Consider the following 15,247-nt stretch of genomic DNA (forward strand, 5'->3'; position numbering starts at 1 on the left):
AGTTTCTATAAAAATCTGCTCAGCCATATCATTGAGAAGTCTCCTCCTTGTAATTCTATACTTTGTGATTCTAAAATGATTTTTATTAGTGATTATTACATTATGGTTACATTTGTTATACTCTACTCCTTCCCTGTCTGCATTTGCCTGGGGTTTATAGGTGTCCAAAACATTTTGACCAAAACGAGGGGGGATCCAGCTTTTAGTCTGGATGTTTAGTATATTGCACAGGCCAAACATTTAGGTAATTGATTAGATTCTTCATCACTAAAATGTGCAGTGTTGTTTAGATACATCAACAGTTTGCATATCCTAATTTGCTGCTGTCATTTTAGATATGCAAATAATTCATTTATTTCAATTTTGGTTCATCTTGTCATCTCACTGCTGCTCTATTAGAGGCATTATTTTAGAACTAGATGTTGGTGTAAGAGTATGGCTAAACTACAGTGGCATTTAATTCTGATTATAATCAATTATTTTCTTGACATATTATCCTGAGGATGGGATTACATAACAGAGGACATTAGCTTCAACCCTTACACTGGTGTATCTATTTTGGAGCATTAAGAAAAATGCAGAATCTGAAGACTAATGTGGGATTGTTAAGGAGTTTACTTATTGAGTGATTTTTGTTAAAATGTACTAATCCCATTTTATCCACAAGGAATCTCATACTAGTAATCAAATTACTCTTATATTGAGAAGTTCCATAAACTAGGAGAGAATAGAAGCAAGCATTAATTCTTATGGATAAACCAAGCTTCTTCCTAGACTTTTGTTCAGATAGTTTCTAGAGAATGAGATGTGCCAACTTCACAGTAGCGAGGCCCATAGTATTTATTGCTCTGCTGTTCTACAAGTTGAAGTAAAATGGAAACATATTCTGTAACTCCATCTGAGGTCAAGGAAGCCCAATGAGCACTAGAACAAATTTGTTATTGTTCTAAGCTCTCACTGGTTTCCACAAATATGGTTTCCACCTCCTTATATGAAAGTGAGAGACCATAGTAATTCACCTTAAAGCGGTGAGCATTCGGGGCTTGATATTCAGGAGTGAAGATAGATGTGGCCCAGACTATCCATGCTCTGCCATTTGAACTTGCCCCACCCTTCATCTGATGATGATAATAAGAGGAGTAACAATTAAAAAAAATTATTATAGTAAAAGTCACATAATATAAAACACTTTAAAAACCTTATTTAGTTGTACAGTTCAGTGGCACTAAGTACGTTGACTTGCTGTGCAACTCTCACCATCATCCCTCTTCTGAATTTTTCACCTTCCTAAACTGAAACTCTGTCCCTTAAACACCAACTTCCCATTCCTCATCCCCATCTCCCCCCCACCCAGCATCTGTGAATGTACTTTCTGACTCTCATGACTTTGACTATTCTAGGTATCTTGTGTAAGTGGAATCAAATAGTGTTTGTCTGCAAGGAGCAGTAACAGATTTATGTTACTGTAGCATTTTGTAATTTCCAAAGATGTTTTTATTTGCCTTCTCTTAATCTGATCCTCCCAAGAGCCCCTTGAAGTCGAGGAATTGCCTCCTTTCACAAAGAAGGAAACCAAGGCTTAGATTCCATGACACAGCTGAGACGGAACTCCAAACATCCCAATTCTCAGCAGAGTGTCTTGTGCCTCCACCAGTCTAGTGATTTGGCAGGAGTCTTGCTGCTACAGGAAGAGAATCCTGTAAGCAAAGTGAAGGGAACATCTTGGCCATGTGCACTTGACATGGTCTGTGACATGATTCCCTAACACTCTCATGAGTTTCCTGGGGATTCTCATGTTATAACCTCTCTGTGCTTCACCAGTACCTTGCTGCTGCTGCTAAGTCGCTTCAGTCGTGTCCGACTCTGTGTGACCCCATAGACGGCAGCCCACCAGGCTCCGCCATCCCCGGGATTCTCCAGGCACCAATACCTTGAGACTTCATTATTTTGAAATAAAACAAACAGATCAAAAATGTTTACCAAAAAGTATATGGTGAGTGCAATGAGTGGAAGGTTTGGAAAAGTGAGATGGAGGAATGTTTTAGAATATTTTTTTTTTATCTTTTGTTTCTTTGTTTCTATTAGTCCAGTTAATCTTGTTTCCTTGCTTCTCAATGATATGACATTCTTTGGAATATTCCTCCTTTTTCTTGTCCCTCTCTTTTTTAAAAATCCTGCTGTTGTTGACAGTGGATGGAAGTGGCTGATGTTGTGGAGCACAGTGAAGTGAACAAATAACATTTCCTGAAGAAACCAATTGATATGGAGGTTTGACAGCTTTCCCTTCTCTTGTGTGAAAATCTAAGCTATCCTGTCATCAACTTTTCTAAGCCCTTTCCAGGTTTTGCTTTGCTGATTCATGTCCAAGAGGAGATTAGCATCTTGAAACATTACTTTAGAAATTGTCCATTACAGGGATTTAGAGTGGCAACAGAAGCCAGCACCCAGAGACTCATCAGATTTGGCATGTTTGGACCAAACGTTTCTATCACTTCAAGCTCGAGGTGACCTTACTGAAAATCTGATCCAACCTTTATATTTTAAAGTGAGAAAATGAAGGCCAAGCAGCAGATGATCAAATATGAGGGCATCAGGTGCCTATGAATAGAGAGTGCCCTGAATAGGAAGAAAGGCATCATGTTTCAAAAGGCATTAGTGATTCTCTGATTCACCAATTTCACAGGCTGGCATCCATCAGAGCTACAGGTCCACAGGACAGTGACACATCACTGAACAGGTTGGTTCTGAGATTCTCCAGGGTTTTTAAATCCAAGGGATCTCTTTATGGCTTTCTCAGCATTTTAATTTAATTTTATATTTGTTCATAAGCATGTGATATAGAGAAGCAGAGAGCCCATGATTCAGAAGGGTAGCAATTTTGGGCACATTCATAATTCAGTTCTTCTGAAGAGAGGAGTTTGGGGTTCCAGCTAATAGTAGGATCATTTATCTTTGACAGAGAAGGGAGCCTCACTTTAATTTACCCTGGGTGTCAGTGTTAGATATATGTATAGATATTCACAAACACTATAGGTATGATATATGTATATATATGTATGTTGTTCAGTTGCCAGGTCATGTCCAACTCTTTGTGATCCCATGGACTACAGCACTCCAGGCTTCTCTCTCCTTCACTATCTCCCAGTTTTTCATTGTTCAGTCCCTAAGTCATGTCCAACTCTTTGTGACTTCATGGACTGCAGCACAGCAGGCTTCCCTGTCCTTCACTGTCTCCTGGAGTTTGCTCAAACTCATGTCCATCAAGTCAGTGATGGCATCCAACCATCTCATCCTCTGTCACCCCCTTCTCCTCTTGCTCTCAATCTTTCCCAGCATCAGAGTCTTTTCTAATGAGTCAGCTCTTTGCATCAGGTGGCCAAAGTATTGGAGTTTCAGCTTCAGCATCAGTCTTTCCAATGAATATTCAGGTTGATTTCCTTTAGGATTGACTGGTTTGATCTACTTGCTGTCCAAGGGACTCTCAAAAGTCTCCCAGAGTTTGCTCAAATTCATGTCCATCCAGTAATGCTATCTAAGCATCTCTTAGTGTATATATGTATATATATATATGCATACATATTAGCACATGCACACACACACACTCTGGGAGATGGTGAAGGACAGGGAAGTCTGGCATGCTGTAGTCCATGGGGTTGCAAAGAGTTGGACACAACTTGGCAACTGAACAACAACACACTCTAACAGTGTCTGTCTATCTCTGAGGTTGTGGATATTGCCTGGTTTTATGGTGTCAATGTCTCTTGTCATCTCAGTTAAGGACTCCCCATTCTATATTTCAATCCAGTGGAAACTGGACTCTTTCTCTGCCCCTCAGTGACTTTTTAGACAAGGACAGGGCTAAGGGAGGTAGACTAGACACCAGTGGAGACTTAGATGAGAGCCTCATTAATTATGCTAAAAGGATCATTTTTCTATCTGCCCCTAAATTATAATATTTTTATCTCTTTATCAGAAGAACAAGAATTTCAATAACCTCAAGCATACCTTTAAAGGAGATAGTAATAAAAAACAAAGCTTTCAATGTAAACTAAATCCACGATAGTCTTTAATGCTTTCCCCCTTTCCCCCCTGCTTTTCTTCTAGTTTTAAAAATTGTCCAAGAGTCAAATTTCAGGGAAGAGACAGCATGAGCTGACTTATCCATGCAGCGTCAGGGCATTCCTGAGTTGTTCACCTCTATTATTCAATCACATTCCCTCAGTGATCTGTGGTTTGCTCCCATCTCTCCTTCAGGGCTCTATTCAAATCTCCCCGTACAAAGCAAGGTCTTCCCAGACTGTTCTTCATAACACAAGGATCCCTACCCACCCTTTCTCAGCACTCCCTAATCTCCTTTCCTGATGTCTTTTCTTATTGCCAGCCACTCTGTTTGTTAGTTTGAAGGTTGTCAGCTGGCTCCACTAGAAATTGAACTGTCTAAGGATTTTGTGTTTTGTTCACTGCTGTGTCCTTAGCACCAAGAAGACTCTCTGATGCATAGCAGTTGCTCAATGAATGTTTATTGAATGAATGAAATGTAGGAGGGAATCAAATAGTTAAATAAAGTACTGATAGAGCAAAGTAGAATAAAAATATAAACTTAAACTGAGCATCTTCTCTGTCTCCTCCTTCCAGCACTCCTAGATACCATCATATAGGACAGAAGAAAAGAAAGGCGTTTACCAGTGTGGGACCAAAGTCTGTGTTAGACAAATAGGTTAAAGACAAAAAGATGGAGACACTCTACTGTCTCTTGTAACTGGGAAACAGAGGAATGGGTCTGGGGATGCAAAATGGCTGAAGAACTGTGGGTCTCTCACTCTTCAGATCTTTGCTCAGCTTCAATAATATGTCTTGACCTCATTCTTGTAGAGCCATCATAAGGCAGAGGACATGGCTGTTAGGAGCTTTGGGATAGTATCATTATCGCTCTCAATCAAAGCAAAAGAATGAATTCTTTTTTTCACTGTCTACACATAAAATTCTAAAAAATAATTTCAACTGTTCTAATTTGACCAATTCCTCCAAATAGGTTCTAAGCTCCAAGAAAGCAGGAACTTATTCATTTTCTGCTCACTGCTGAATTCCAAGATCCAAAAGTAGTGCATGGCACAAAATAGGTGCTCACTAAATAATTCTTGGAGGGAGACTGGCAACTGTGCTCTAATTAGGTAACGGGCAGGTGTTGTTACCCCTACCGCCACCAGAAGTATTGAACCAGAGAAGGAAGGGATGCTGGGCAGCTAAAATTGTAGGTTCCCATCTTAGAGTATAAAGACTTTTAAAAAATTAATTTTTATTGGAGTCTAGTTGCTTTAGGACTTCCCAGTAGCTCAGATGGTAAAGAATTTACCTGCAATGTAAGAGGCCTGGGTTCAATCCCTGGTTCAGAAAGATCCCCTGGAGAAAGGAGAGGCAACCCACTCCAATATTCTTGCCTGGAGAATCCCCATGGACAGAGGAGCCTGATGGGCTATAGTCCACGGGGTCACAAAGAGTTGGACATGACTGAACGACTAACGCACACACACACACACAGTTGTTTTACAATGTTGCATTAGTTTCTTCTATACAGCAAAATGATTCTGCCATATGTATACATATATCCCCTCTCTTTTGGTAGAGTATAAAGTCCTTCTGATTTTTGTTTTCAAACAGAAGTGGTGATTTTCCATTTTTGTCTTAGAATCCCTTCCTGGGAGAGCGCAGTATTTGTTTGAAGGGATTAAGCGTTAAGGAAGAAATGAACTGTGGGCCTCTTCCAGTTACAATGTTGATAGGACAAAATGTTACTTTTCTAGGTGCATAATTTTTACAGAAACAAAAGTATTAAAATGTAAATGGAATGAATATACAGGCAAATAGATTATTTTAGATGTTAGTTAACAATATGACACTCGATTTTTAAAAGTTTTAATGTAGGAAGGAATATATGCAGTACATTTTCAAAGATTAAAAGAATGGAAAGTCTTTCATGAGCAACGCACCATCATTTACTAAAAATTCCTAAAGTTGTTTATATAATTTGAGCAGCAAAACTAGGAATTTTTCTAAGTTTTCTAGATTTGCAGAAATCTCTCCTAAGGAAATAATAAGAGATGTGCAAAAAATTTATGTAAGATTGTAATTACAGTTACTAATAATAGAAAAAAACCCCTCACAATTGATTAAAAAATAGGAATCAAATAATCTGTGGTATATTGTATACTTATATATTGAACAAGACAAAAATCATATTTTAGGACACTAATAACATAGGAAATTGTTCACAGTATAGTATTAATTGAAAAATGCATGATTTAAATTATAATGTAAAGTATGATTCTATTTTTATAAAAAAACAAAATCATATTAATAGTGTGGGTCTTTGGACAGAGAGGATTAAAGTATTATTGCTGGATTTTTTTCTTTGTGCTTTTTTGTAAACTTTGAATTTTTACAGTAAACATGTATTTCTTTTGTAACATTAAACTTAGAAAACATTTGTCCTCCAATCTTCTTTGTATATAGAACTGAAGTAGCTAACAAATCTTGTGAAGTGTTCCTACTTATATTTGAAATCCTGAAATTTACATAGAAAAATTTTAAAATGCATGTATCCTGTGGATCTTTTTTAATTCTTTTTCATGTTGTTGGAGGAATTCGACCCTGCAGCATTTATTTCTTGAATCACTGTCCATTTCTCCACTTTTAAAATGATCTGCACTGAAACTTCATGCAAGAAAAAGATGTATATAAGTTATTGCAGGGAGCCCATGGTAAACATCTCGGGATGTGAAACTTTAACTGTAACAAAAGTGTTGATTTGCTTTCACTTATAAAATCTACCACCAAATGGATGCTAGCAAGTACTGTGAACAACTCCACAACAGGATCTGTGGATAGAATTAGAACAATGTGGGAGGAAAGTAAAAGGTGATTCAAGAGGACTGGTTAAGTAAAGGAATAGCAGAATGGTGCTTTGCAGGTAGGGAATCAGCAACATTTCTTATTTGCATGCAAACAGGCTTGGGGAAAAGAGACAAAAACTAAACAGAAATGGAGCAAATCTATTGGATTACCCAGGAAAATGTGTTCTTAAATCTGTCCTCAATGCACCAGGGTGATTCCACAGGTCCAGAATTTGTACTGTTGAATTCAACCTGGTGAAAATGCTTAGTGTCACTACTGATTCATTTTTTGTTTAGCTCTTAAAGACACTACAACTTTTATTTCAATTAGCATGTCTTATTGATGTTAATGGTTTTGTGTTTGTATAACAAAATGTTGACAGAAAAAGTATGTTGTCTACCTGGCAGAGTAACAAAGTAGTCAGAAAAAGTTGTGGAGAAGGACTAGTCACTTAAGAATGGATGAGGATTTAAATTAGTGAAAATGGCAGCAAAAATCTTCATTCAGATTTTAATCATCTTAATTTTGCAGACTTCTCATAGTTTCAGCAAGAAAACTCATCCTCAAAAGATGGATTACTCACAATAGGTTTCCTAAAAACAGACAAACAAAAAGTTTTCCTATAGGTAACTTAATGGAAACAACAATATGGAAGGAGTATTTTGCTCCAAATAGTTGAAAAGTTGGAAAACTCTGTATGTTTAGTGATAGAGCGATATTTATATGGTACATATGATATAGTCACTCACTGTAATGTGATACAAGTATTAGAATTATGGTTAACAACACTCTGAGGTAGCATATAAATATTCACACACTGAAAGTGAAAGTGAAAGTCGCTCAGTCGTGTCCGACTCTTTTTGACCCCATGGACTATACAGTCCATGGAATTATCCAGCCCAGAATACTGGAATGGGTAGCCTTTCCCTTCGCAAGGGGATCTTCTCAACCCAGGGATCAAACCAGGGTCTCCTGCGTTGCAGGTGGATTCTTTACCAACTGAGCTATGAGAGAAGCCCTAATGTTATCTAAAAATCAGAATATTAAATTATATATGTAGATAGACATACCTGTATATTTACCTATAGCATATAAGGAAAAATTAATGAAAGGAAACATTAGTATGTTTGTAGTCAGTAGTTAGTATATTAATATACTAACTTCTAAACATTAGTAGTTAGTATACACTAGTACTCTATTCCACTAGTTTTTCTTATCCATGCTGATAATATCAGTTAGGATAATGGTGTTTCATTTTTCATTTTCCAAAATTTCCATACCATGATTATATGAGAAGTAACTTAAAAAAATTCACTTATATTCATCTTTAAAATTAATGAAAAAATACTCTGAATCAACTCCTCTAAGAATCCTTCTAAGGTTAAGCTGACCTCCTGTTAACTCCTGTTAATTTTCTTATTTTGTAAAACATAACAAAAGTATCAAGTTTATTATGTTTTTAACACTGGCATGGAATATGTTTCCCAAAGAGTCTAAACTTATTTTAAGACATAGGCCTTTTTTTTCTACTTAGGATTAGATGAAGTAATGCATTTGGAAATTATTTCAAAATAAAATGAAAGCTAATTATCATAATCTTTACTATTCATGGTATAAGGTTGTGTATATGATAGACGTGTGCTTAATAAATGCTTATGCGATGGATGAGTGAACTCAGGCGGGCAAAGGGCAATAGAGCCCAAAGATGGTTTTTCCTGGGTGCTTAAGGAGCAGGTAGCTTTAAGTGAGAATGACATTAAAAAGTTGTCTGTAGGGTGACAGAGGGTCTTCCCAAATCTGTAAATTGAACGAGTCCTCCAAAGGCCATCTGAAGGCAGCATAGAAGGGTAGGGGGTTTGATCTGCTAATCTACACAGAGGAGGGTAGAATTGAAAGGACAGTGTGGGCTTATAGGAACTGCAAAGATAAAAATAACCACAGGCATAAGGTTTTCTCTGAAGGCTCTAGAATAAATCAGAAGCCTGAAGTTTAACCATATGCATTTTCCTAATTCAGTTGTTCATGACACCAACTGTGGAATGAAGAGCCCAGGCTGAGGATGGATGGCACCTGTCCCTGCCTATTCTTTTTTATCTTCTCTCTGGGGCCTCACTGGTGGCTCAGGCAGTAAAGAATCTGCCGGCCATGCCAGAGACCCAGGTTTGATCCCTGGGTTGGGAAGATCCCCTGGAGAAGGGAATGGCTACCCACTCCAGTACTCTTGCATAGAGAATTACATGGACAGAGGAGCCTGCGGGGGCTACAGTCCATGGAGTCACAAAGAGTTGGACACGACCGGGTAACTAACACTTATCACTGGCACCTATAGGTGAAGAGAGCATCAGGATTCCACACAGGCTCCTCTGTGATGCTGGCTGTTCCTCCCATCTCTGCAACTCCTGGACACAAATGCTGACAGAGACACACTGTACTCTTACACATGTACTCGAGTGCACGTTGTTATACAACATTATAAATCTGCAGGAAGAAACATTTCTCTGTGGGCTATATAAACTGTAGAAACATTGATCTGTTCAAAGATCTGCCCAACTTAGTTTCTAAACAGACCCCTTGGCTTCTTCAGATGGAGCAGATTGCATTCGGGTCTGTATTGATGTCCTCCCCAGAGCTGTGGGTGGGCATTGCACAACCAAAAGACTCACTCAGGTGGCTTTTCACAGAACTGAAGAGCAGGCACCAAAAATTCAAGCTGCTACCCCTGAAGAGGGAGTCTGCCTGCAACTTCTCCAGCTTGAGAATAAGGTACACTAAAGAAGAATTATAAGAAAAAGATTAACCCTACCAATTATTAAAATGCATAATAAAGTTAGAGTAATTGAATCAGTTTATAATCAAGGTAGAAATAGAAAATCAATGAAACAGATTACAGAGTCTAGAAATAGACCTGAATTTGTTTTCAGATTTGACATGCTGCATAGTATTTAGAATCAGTAAGGCAAAATTAGATTTTGTAATAAATTATGTTTGGACAACTGGAAATTTGGAAACAATGCATAGCTAGATCCTTACTTCATGTCTTACACAAAAATAAATCCCAAGTTATTAAAACATTTATACTTAAGGAATTAGGAATGACAGTACTGGAAGAAAATACCACTAATTAAAAAAAATAATTTTGCAGTGGGGAAACTCTTGGGGTCTGACATAAAACCCAGAAGTTATAAAGCACAAAGTTGATAGGTTGGGTTATGTTTAAAAATATATAAAACTTCAAAATTTTAGCAATACTTGTAAACAAAGTAAAAATATTCAAAGAACAAAGTGGGAAAAATGGATGCATATGATAAAGATATTATCATTTCATATATATTTGTGGATATTCTTGCAAATCAAGAGTAAATGGACAATGAGTCAAGGATGTGAATAATTAGTTCATGGAGGAAATGTGTTTCTGTGTGTGTACAAATAAGGCATTGTAAATGAGCACTGAAGATTTATAATGGAGATTAAAACATTAAATACCATTTTCACTTAGTAGTGAATACTGGTATTGGCCAGGTTGTAGAAAAGCAAACACTTTACCTTCAGTTATTGTTGAGAACAATCTGACTTCATCTATCAAAATTTACAATGTACATACTTTTTTTTAGCATATGATTCCACTTCTAAGATCTGCTTGCACAGATACACAAAGATATATGTACAAACAATTTGACTGCAGCATGGCTTGTAATAATAAGCAATGGATAGTCACCCCGCTGTCTCTTACAAGAGGACTCATTAAATTACAGTCTGCCTAGACAATATTCAGTTCTTAAAAAGAGTGAATTAGGTCTGAGTGTTCTGATACGGAAAAATGTTCAAATACATGAAGTTAAAAAAAGCAAGTGATGGAACAGTGTGCTTTGTGTGATTCTCATTTGAATATTTTAAAAAGTATCATCTATAGAATCAGTTGCATGTTTGTAAATCATTTCTTAAAGGATATAAACTATGAAATGTGGTTACCTATGGTGAGGGCACTTGGGGGACTCAGGTGATAAGGAGAGGAATTTTGTATCATATACCATTCTGCATAATTGAGGATTTTCCTCTGAATGTGTAATATTTTGGACACAACTGAGAGACTAAGCACACACACACATAATATTTTTACAACATCTAACAAATTTAATCACTGGGACCAGTCTTGGCTAGGGCAGCAGATTATATACAGGAGGTCTATGTATTTGTGTTTGCCTTTGCAGGTTGAGGAAACCAGATGGGGTAGGAAACACATGTGATTACTCCGGAAAGAATGACTTAGGGCGCGTCACCCCAAGGAATGCAGTGTCACCGAGAACCTTGGAACAGCACTGAGGTGAGATGGGATAGTCTTTAAGGCATGGAATTCACATCTTTCCTTTTCTCTCCTGGTGTGGTACAGAGGGTGATCCCTGGCACAGCTCTCCCTCCCTGCATTCTCTGGGGAGCCAGCTCTGCCCTGGGTTTTTGCTACCTTGTCATCATACCTTGGGTCTCACCTTCTGCTTGAATAAAAAGATGGTGCAAGAGAGCAGCCACAGTCACTGAAGAGACTCCTCAGCTTCCTCTACTAGGCTCCAGCATGACGATTTTGGAATGGTAAGAAATCTCCCCTGTCTAATTACTATAAATGTGTTTGTGCATTAGAAAACATCAGAGTCACTTAATGACAACAGCTTGAGAATTACTCAGGGAGTGTTAGGAAAAATGAGAAATCCTCAACACAGCCTGCATTCATTATCACTATGGCAAGAAAGGACTTACAGAAGGTACTCTGGAATTTGATAGCTCTTGAATGTCTTTTGTCTTTTCCTCTTTCTCCTTTCTTCTCTGGGAAGCCAGACATAATCTTTCAGTTGACTTTTCATAACTGCCTGAGGAGGTGGCAGTTGAATATTTTTTCAATTTTCTTTTCTTTTCCTTCTACACCCAAAGCCGAGTTTAGGCTCCAGTCAATGGTGTGGAAATGATAGGATTTTTGTTACAGGATGGAAGGCTAAGGAACTGGAAAGCTTCATTAATGATAAGTCACAGCCCTCAGGGAAAAGCTGGAAGCGAGTTCAGTTTGACTTGGCTAGTGAGGAGGGTGTCCAAGCTCCACTGGTCAATCAGGCAGCTGCCTCTGGCTGGTATGTTTTTTCAGACCAGGAGCATGTCCTCAAGAAGTCAGTCTTCACAACTGAAGTAACTCAATCTGAGATGCACAGCCCCCACTGGTTGGGAAAATGCTAGGGTGTGCAACCCAAATGCTGTGTGTGTGTTAGAAGGTATATATGTAGGCTGTGGACAGGAAAAACTGGGACCAATTGTATTATCTCTTCTTTGGACCTTCCAAGCAGGCTCCTTGATTCAGGTGGCTTGTCTGGGAAGGAGTAAATTCTCAGTCCCTCTCAGTGTGATGCAATGATGTACCTACACGGTCATACTGCAGCATGTGTATGTATGTGTGTGTGTGTGAGACAGGGAGAGACAGACAATAAAAGAAAGTGATAGAGCTGGATATACTCTGAGAAAAACAGGCTTGAACTTCATGTTAACTAGTTCAGATAAAAGAATTTTGTCAGATTAATAGCTTCTATTTTATGCAAACTCTATATTAATTAGGGTATAAGCTAACTTCTGATAAAATACTTGTCTGTATTTGTTTCTGTAATCAAAGGGTATTCTCCCAGCAGTCTTGTCAATATGGCATCATTGGTAAAACTAGAATGTCAGAGCCAAGGAAATGAGAATTTCTGACTCTTACTTCAGCCCATCTCCTCTCCTCCCTGGATGGTTCTCTGGGAAGGTACATCCATGTGGAACATGCAGAAAGTAAGTTGACAGAGCTACACATTTGAAAGTGGGTTTGGGCTTGAGGTCTCAGTTTGTAGAACTCTGGGAAAGCTAATAGGACTGTATCAGCCGGATGTTTCACTTTCCCCTAGATGGTTATACCCAATCTATCATATCTACCAGCAGTAGGGGACTAGAACCACAGAGAGAGGGAGAGGAGAGAGAGACTGCAAGGAAAAATGCAAGTGTTTTACAATCCAATGCCTAAAATAGCCTAAGATACACATGGACTTGGGCTCTGCTGTCAGGAAAGAAGCGAGCACAAAGAAGTGCAGAAAACAACGGTTGGGCCAACTTTCCACTTTAGCTGCATGGCTGAGAGCAGGGAAGGAGAGCTGCTGCCAGGTTCATCCCACGCCCAAGTGTGCATTCACTGCTTGGAGCCCCTGCTCAGCAGGGAATGCGGCCCCACCAATATTGTGGAGTCTGATCATCAGACCAATCCAAGTAGTTACCCCCATTTCCAGCAGTGTTTGCAATAGGAAGGGAAGAAGTGATGTGTGTATGGGATGGGGAGTGGGGTGGGGTAGAAGAAGAAGCCTTAGAGCTTGAGGCTTCTGGAGTACCTTAGAAATCATCTTGTCCAACCCACACATTTTGGAGATGAGGAAATATATTGAAATGAAGTGAAGTCTACCAGCAGATCTGGGATTTGAGCTAAGCTCTTTGGTGTGGAAACCCTTCTAGTTGCCCTAAACCAGTTGCATCTGTGAGAGCCGCTGAGATGACTCTGCAAATCTCAGGATACAAAAGAGCCCTGGTGCAGAATCATATGTTGCACGAGTCCACCTCACACTCTGGACTGCATTTTAAAGACTCATCATAAAGACAAATGTCACCCTAGTGGACAGATAACCCCATAGTTTAATAATCGACATTGCTTTTATGATGTGAATTTGTATATTTATAAGGATTTTTTTGAGCATGTCATATAGTTCTGACACTGTAGAGAATTGTTATTAAAGTTGAGCTACCAATGGCTGCTTTTCTTTTAGGTTTGGGCTTTGAGACCAGGCCCACTGAAACATGTAAGAAATCAACTATTGTATGAAAGGTGGTGATTTTAAAAGCTCATGACTGCTTTTTCACAAACCGCTATCTTCATTTAGCATACCCATAGAGATGGGTAAGGTAGAATCTTCCCAACTTAACGAGTGTTCTTCAGAATAATTTCATAAAAATAGACCTAGTGCAGCCCAATTATTTCCACTCTTGTCTGAAAAGCAAGTGAAAGGTCTGAAGCGGTCCTTCAGAAACTAGCCCTGGAGGGTGGAATCAGCATTGCCACGATCCTCTTTGTGTTTCTGATTATGAAACCTATTTATGAAAACACAGGCAGATCCCAGAAATACTGCAGGTTTGGTTTCAGTCTACCACAATAAAGCAAACATTGCAATAAAGCAAGTCACATGAATTTTTTGGTTTCCCAGTACGTATAAAATTATGTTCATGCTATACTGTAGTTTGCATGCATGCTAAGTCGCTTTAGTTTTGCCCGACTCTTTGTGACCCCATGGACTGTAGTTCACCAGGCTTCTCTGTCCATGGAATTCTCCAGGCAAGAATACTGGAGTGGGTTGCCATTTCCTCCTCCAGGGGATCTTCCCGACCCAGGGATTGAACCCGTGTCTCTTACGACTCCTTCATTAGCAGAAGGGTTCTTTACCACTAGCACCACCTGGGAAGCCATACTGTAGTCTATTACCTGTGAAATAGCATTGTGTCCAAAAAAAAAAAAATGTGTCTACCTTAATTAAAAATCTTTTATTGCTAAAAAATGCTACCTATTATCTAAGTCTTCAGTGAATCATCATCTTTTTGCTAGTGGATGTTTTGAAATATTGTGAGAATTACCAAAATGTGAGCAGGTCATGTTGGAAAAATGGAGCTGATGGACTTGCTCAATGCAGGGCTGCCACAAACCTTCATTGTGTAAAAAATGCAATATCTGTGAAGTACAGTAAAGTGAAATGCAACAAAATAAGGTATGCCTGTAAACAGAAAAGGTTTTGGAGGAAAAGTCAAGAGTTAGGAGAAATTGTTGAGCGAGGAAAACTTACTATGTGTAAGCAGTTGATGTAAAACTGGACCGTGATACAAACACAAAAAAACCATTATAAGTGGAGACTCCAGAAGTTTAGAGTTCTGTTGGAACCAGTTGATCTCTAGAGAGATTAAGATCTAGCTTTTTCTTCATTTGACAGACTATTTGCCTCTTCATTTTGTGTTATAAATAGATCATGAAGTTATCCTCCTGTATGATAATGTCTGTTGCTGTATATTAGCCAGAAAATGAGATCCTACACCCCTACTTACTCCAGTTATAAGAGTAAAGATTTTACCATCTGCTGAATTCAATAGTAGGAAACACGAAATGGTATCATGAGAAATCTTAGACTTCAAATCTAGATTTCAGGGTTTAAGTTCTGAACTCGCCACTTCTTCGTTAAGGAACCTTGGGCAAGTTAGCTTTGCTCTGCAGTTTTCCCAGTTGGAAAATAGGATTTGTTTTTACCAACATCAAAGAATAGGTGTG

General features: G+C 38.6%; 1 protein-coding gene across 2 annotated transcripts in view; it reads left to right on the forward strand.

The window, feature by feature from the left end:
• Window positions 1–15,247, forward strand: part of HTR7 (5-hydroxytryptamine receptor 7) — a 202,589-nt gene that overhangs the window by 142,438 nt on the left and 44,904 nt on the right. The window contains exons 4-6 of one of the 2 annotated variants that reach the window (XR_014072805.1): window positions 11,100–11,212; window positions 11,395–11,475; window positions 12,536–12,690. The gene's annotated coding sequence lies outside the window, so the exon portion shown is untranslated. The remainder of the gene's footprint in view (window positions 1–11,099; window positions 11,213–11,394; window positions 11,476–12,535; window positions 12,691–15,247) is intronic. The other variant, XR_014072802.1, reaches the window with a different exon arrangement.

The sequence above is a fragment of the Giraffa tippelskirchi genome, chromosome 2, assembly GCF_054371585.1.
Source record: "Giraffa tippelskirchi isolate mGirTip1 chromosome 2, T2T-mGirTip1v1.2.pri, whole genome shotgun sequence".
NCBI classification, from domain to species: Eukaryota; Metazoa; Chordata; class Mammalia; order Artiodactyla; family Giraffidae; genus Giraffa; species Giraffa tippelskirchi.